At 41.0% G+C, this 6,000-nt stretch overlaps 1 protein-coding gene across 5 annotated transcripts in view; it reads left to right on the top strand.

Annotated features, from left to right (window-relative positions):
- bsna (bassoon presynaptic cytomatrix protein a) overlaps window positions 1-5,357 on the top strand; it is a 127,429-nt gene extending 122,072 nt beyond the window's left edge. For 2 of the 5 annotated variants that reach the window (XM_036532541.1, XM_036532546.1), the window contains exons 13-14: window positions 3,523-3,627; window positions 4,969-5,357. The gene's annotated coding sequence lies outside the window, so the exon portion shown is untranslated. Of the gene's footprint in view, window positions 1-3,522; window positions 3,628-4,622; window positions 4,640-4,968 lie in introns of all 5 variants that reach the window. The other 3 variants (XM_036532543.1, XM_036532544.1, XM_036532545.1) reach the window with 3 other exon arrangements.
- Window positions 5,358-6,000: the final 643 nt, after the last annotated feature.

Raw genomic sequence — 6,000 nt, forward strand, 5'->3', positions numbered from 1 at the left:
GGTAATAAAAATAAGAGGGCCTCAGGCTCAGTTCAAACCTGTTGAGATGCCCTGTGGCAGAATATATGAAGACTTCTTTAAGCAGTCCTTCTCACCTCAAGCCAGTGTGCAGCATTTTGTAAAGCAGTGAAGTAAAACTGTTTGTCTGTGAGAATCTTGGATATACTCTACTGCTCTGCATTTATCAAATTGCTGTAAGATGTTTACAATATATGAGCATCAAGTAAGTCAGAAAACTGTCAATACAATTTTGTGTATATTATAATTGTGTAAGAAATAATTGATCATGACAATGCTTGTCTAGCTCTCTCTTATATCTCTTGTGAAGAAGTACAGAGGTTTTCCTCTAAATCCTCTGAAAGTTGCAGCTGCATCTCCTTTGAGTCTGTGAAAAAACAAAAGTAACAGATATACCCCCCCCCTCCCCCTTTAGAAAAGGCCTTGTCTTATTGCACTTGTGGGTGATGATGTCACTGGTGATGTTTTGTAACTTGCCATGTGAAGGATGTTGACCACCTCATTTGCAGTGATCTCAATGGAAGGTATATTATCCATTGTTGCTAATACTGATCATTTCTTTGAGAAATGGGTACAGGTTTAGTACAGATGCATGTGATAAAAATCCTTAGCAGCAAGAGGTGAGAGGCAGAGAGGTATGTCAGAAGAGGATTGTATATCGTGTGTGTCATCCCTGACCACTACCAGTTGGCATCTTTCTGAAGGTGGAACGACCGCAATTTTAAAATGAAAACATTTTACTTGACTGAGTGCTGTCTAATGCAGAACATAACATAAATCCAGAAAAAATATGTGCATGAACACCGCCAAAAGTGGTTTTAAGACAATTGTCCTTTTTTTTTGGCCAAATTCTGTTCTCTGCCCAGTCATTTACTGAGTACTCCATTATGCAAGGTGCATTATGTTCAGTTACACAAGGGATGGAGACTGAAAGCAGCTATGCACAAGTACACACACCCACACTGTTCATTACATTATCAGCCTTCCTAATTCTCACAGAGAAACTTTCAACAAGGTGGTATGAGAAAGAGAAAGAGGGAGGGAGGGAGGAAGAGAAACTTATGTTTCAGAAAACTATGGTCAGATGAAAATGTTGCTAAGTTTTATTGTGCTAAAACTTACATGCACATAACATTACATGAAATAAATCAAAACAGACTTAAATAAACATGATTATATGCTTTTAATACAATGCAATACATGTGATACAAATATGACTGTACATTCAAGTGTACATTACATAAAAACACTGAGCCATGCAATTTAAGTCTGTAATGTACAATAATGGAAAGTGAGACCAACATGTATCATGCAAACATCAACATATTGTCTTCTTACAATGCTATTACCATTCATAATCACAATATCTTGTGATTTACAAATCTTGCTTTTGAGTGTTAGAAATGGTTTTAAATCAAGCAGTTTTAGCCTTGAAGAACCTGACATGCAAAGTGAAGAGGCTGAAAGAGATTGTTTGCTGGTTGGGTCTGGTCAGCAATTTTCCTTTCCAACCTGTCAGTTATACAGCTGAAGTAGAATGTTGCGATGAACTGTAATTTATGCCCAATTTGACTGGCATTTGAATGGACCTTTAAAATAACTTAAAATGAAACTATACTGAAAAAAGTAATCACACAGGTTTATTGTGAAAGAATTGCAGCGATTATATAACTCAACATGTAGCTGTCAGTTGCTATTTACTCTACTCCTGTGCCATCTACTGACCAAATATGAGAATACAACTCCAAAAGTTCTGGATGATTTTCACGCTTCAGTTAAAGATTTCTGCCTTGCATCATTTGCACTTATGTTGATAGTTTTAGGGTCACCTGTTTTGATACAATATGTGTTACTTGTTTTGATGTGGAGGCAGACTGTGTGTTGAAATTATTTATCCACAGAGCTATTACATCCAAGACAATGAGTCAACAACTACATTTGTTCAAGATGCATTTTGTGAAAATTAACATTGTAATATTTGTTCCATTTTTAAAAATGAGAATCCTAATAATGCTCTGAGGTAGATGGGGAAGATGACTGCCTGGGTTGGACCCTGACTGCAGGGGCTGGGCTCAGTAAATGCAGCTGTCAGTTTGTGTTGTGGAGGAGGCTGGTGATATGTTGACAGTTTCAGTGAAAGAATTTCTCCCAGAGGTGACAGCATAGAGATGGAGATGGAGAGAGACCCTGTCAAAAAAAAAAAAAATGTCTATTAGTGGCAAGGCCCATGTAAGAGATGGGCCTTTGCACTAATGGCTACAAATGGCTATGGGATGCTTACCACTGAACAGAATTGTGAAACATATTTGCAAGGCATTTGTGTGCATTTTTCACCGTAGAGGTAAATATGGCCAACGTAATACTTTCTGACAGAATCTGTGTAGGGGGATACCATGGGAAATTAAATCTGAAAAAAATATAAATGAGAATTAATAACCAACAATAAACAGATTAATGATATGCACTCACTGTTGGCTTTAGTAACTTGCAGACAGTACAGCAGTGCATTGTACCAAACAATCTGCCAGAAGACAGCAACCCCTCTGAGGATGAAGTGTGTTAATAAGGTGTCATTATGAACAATAATGATGCCGTTTAGTGGCAAGTCCACTTTGAGTGGCTCTCTTGCTGGACCCCTGTTGACTCAGATCCCTCAGACCCCTGCCCACAGACAATGGCAAAGTCCATTTGGGGTAATGCTCAACTGAATATCAGCCAGGAGGTGGCCTAATTGGATCATAGTCATTTAATTCAAATAATTTCTGACTCAGCTCTAATACTAAATATATGATAGAATTGTGAGCCACTCCAGAATGTCAGTTATCCTTAGCTGGGTAGCTGTGTGTGTTTGTCCATTCAGGGCACCATTCACGTTAAGAAAAGTGGGCACACATCAGATGGAAAATTGCAGTTGGTCTACTTATTCTATATCTAGGGTCTCTAGCTGCTATTCCCTGGTATGTGTCCAGATGACCTTAACGTGCCTCTGTCACCATGGCAATGGAACAAATACTGTGCTATTCTCCATGCTGGTGCTCTAGAGAGGGATGAAAAATCCTTGCTGGAACAAGCTTTCATTACCAGCCTTTGTCGCAGACTCATTGCTAATTATCTTTCACCCTGTCAGTTCCAGCAGACTGCCCTCGACCATCAATGCCTGTTCTTTCGTGCAGACATTATTCCACAAGGACTCATAGTGGATACAAGCCTGCATACTCGCTGAATGAGCCACAGAGACCACTATGAATCTTGTCAAATACAAACCACTGCTCTCCCTCACATTATGGCTTTTCCAGTCTAGCCGTGATGCATAATACATTGCAGGAAGTACCTCTTGATACTTTCAGATAAAAGGAAGAACAGTGTGCAAAATTCATTGCTGATGTACACTGCACTATAGAGGATTCTGGGAAGAGGATCTGGAAAATAATGGGGTCCCACCATGGATATTGTGGACTGATATAGCAACAAATGAGTCCCTTTTCTGTACTTATTGTGTTACAGGACTGGTGTAAAGAGGAAATGTTCTGGACTAAAAATCTCCATCATTGGACATAAACCTCTTCTGTTCTAAACTGCCCGCCAGTGGATGGAGCACAGCAAGTTCTGGTGAGTCTCTGAGATTGGGGCGTTCCGTTTGAACATGCAACAAAAACCCACCACAAATGGATAATGCTAAAAATCATTAAACTGACTTATTTTTCTCAGCACAACAACCAGATGACAGACACAGAAGAGAGGTATGGTGGTGGAAGAAAGCAAGTATCAGGGCTGTCCCTCTCCATCCTTAGCAATATAATGCACTGGAGGGTGTTCAGCTGCAGGGTCAAATAATCTGTGGAAACTGGAAAGTGATTCACACCTGCAAGGTCAGGCCAGCTGGCATCCTGTCCAAACAGTTTGCTTCAATGTAACAGGGAAGCACTGTTAGAAACCCAAACCCAAAGGTGGTGACCTCTGTGACTGTCAAGGGGTTGCCCCACAGGGGATGTTCAGTAAAGGCAGTGGTTCTCCAGGGACGCAGATCTGCCGCCCAGGTTGGGGCAGGCGCCCCTGCAGACAGTGCTCGCAACCCAGAGAGAGCTCAATCGACAGCCAGCGCCCCACTGCAGCCACTGCTCCGGGTATCGCTGCTAATTTGCTTCTCGTGACAAGAAGCGGACGTCAGGAATAAAAAAAGGCAAACCCACGGGGCAGCAAGTTGCTGGAGCTGTGCGGCACACCGCAGTGCTGTGGAGGCACTGACACAGACTACAGACGCAGACGGTGCCTCAGTGCCATCGGCCCACAGGTGCAGCCAGGCAGGCGTGTACATTTTAAACGCCACCGGGGGCATTCTCTGTTTTCTTTGGAATGTGAAATCATGTTTAGAATTTCTGTCGACAGAAACACGTATTTGAAAGTAGTGGCTGGTGAGTCTGTATGAGAAAATGCTAAAGACCAAAAAATGAAATTAGTAGAATAAATAGCTAGGTAGCTGTATCAAACATGCATCAAACATGAAAAAATATAACCTCAGTGCACATGGGACTGAATAAATGTATGTGAAAGTGCTCTTCTTACTAATTGATTTTTTTTTCCTTTTATTGACACTGCCACCTCAGTAAACACATCTTTCCAGGTTTGTACTGAGTCTGTAATGAGAGTTTCTGTTTGAATTACTCAGTTTTTACAATGAACGTATTCATTGTGATATTGAGGTGGGACTTTATAACATATGTGAAGGTCACTCTCTCTAAGCACCTCTTGGCTCTGCACTAATGTGACACAAAGAAAACTGTATTAATAACTTGCTAAAGGGGTAGAGCAGTTTCAAGCTACAACCACATTGGAACTTTGTGTATGTAGATTTTGAGTATGTATTGTTGATTATAGCTGCAGGTACTGTACCTCATTCACATGTAGGTCACATTACAGCTTTGAATTTTATTTACACATTTTCTTTTTCAGATAGTCCAGAAGATGCCCTCCTTATTATCCTGGAGAGACCCCCTGTAAAAAAAGCCCTGGTCCACACAAAAGAGTGCATGTGCTGTTAAGATGACCAGAGCCTTGCCCATCTCCCCAGCTGACTGCTGAGTTCAGACCACTGAACTTTCACTTTCAGATGGTCATGGAGAGCACAGAAGACTGTTGTCTACGGGTGACACCTGCTTGGAAAAGAGAAGAGGCTGGTGTCTGCACCAGTTGAGCAGCTTGTTCAGACAGCTGGGAGATTTGGGTTACAGAGGAATAAGGCAAGCATTTGGAAGCAGAAAACGTTTGCTGACTCCTCCAGATGGAACGTCATCTGCCAAAGTCTCTTTCCTTGCTTTGTGGCACTACCTCACTAGAAGTAAATAAACAGCCTGGTGAGGTGGGGGGGTGGGGGGGAGATAGGACTCCGCAGGTTGGGATCCTTGATTCCAAATTCATGCGCTCAGATGTCTAACCACAATCTCCTCTTGTTTTGAAAAAAAAAAAGAAAAGAAAATGTTTCATAGGTTTTTCTTGTACTAAAAGACCTTTTCATTTTGAGATGAGAGCATTTAGGAGGGGAAGAAGTAATGAAGATAACAAAATGACAACGAAAATATCTCTACTGTATGCTCTGTTTTTATTATCTTTACATTCCAGTATGGAAACGCCCCCTTTTTTGAATGCAGACCTGTTTATTTGTGTCCAGAAGCGTAAAGTGGATTTAGGATTTGGAGTGCATGTAACTTTATATCCAAGACCTAACACTGTTCATCATCTAAATCAAGGAGGCCATAAGACATTGGATAATAAAAAGGTCCATAGGATTTAAAAAAAAAAAATAAGAAGAAGAAGCGACATCAGATCTGGTCACGCGGCTGAGGACTCACTCTTCTGAAAACAGAAAGGACAGGACACAGCGCGGCCGGATTTGTTTACTAGCCATTGCAAAGCCATCACAAAACCATCACATAACCTTGGGTTTTTAGTGATTCTGATTATTTTAGTATTTTTTTTCCTGTCTAT

Source organism: Megalops cyprinoides, chromosome 7 (assembly GCF_013368585.1).
Source record: "Megalops cyprinoides isolate fMegCyp1 chromosome 7, fMegCyp1.pri, whole genome shotgun sequence".
NCBI lineage: Eukaryota > Metazoa > Chordata > Actinopteri > Elopiformes > Megalopidae > Megalops > Megalops cyprinoides.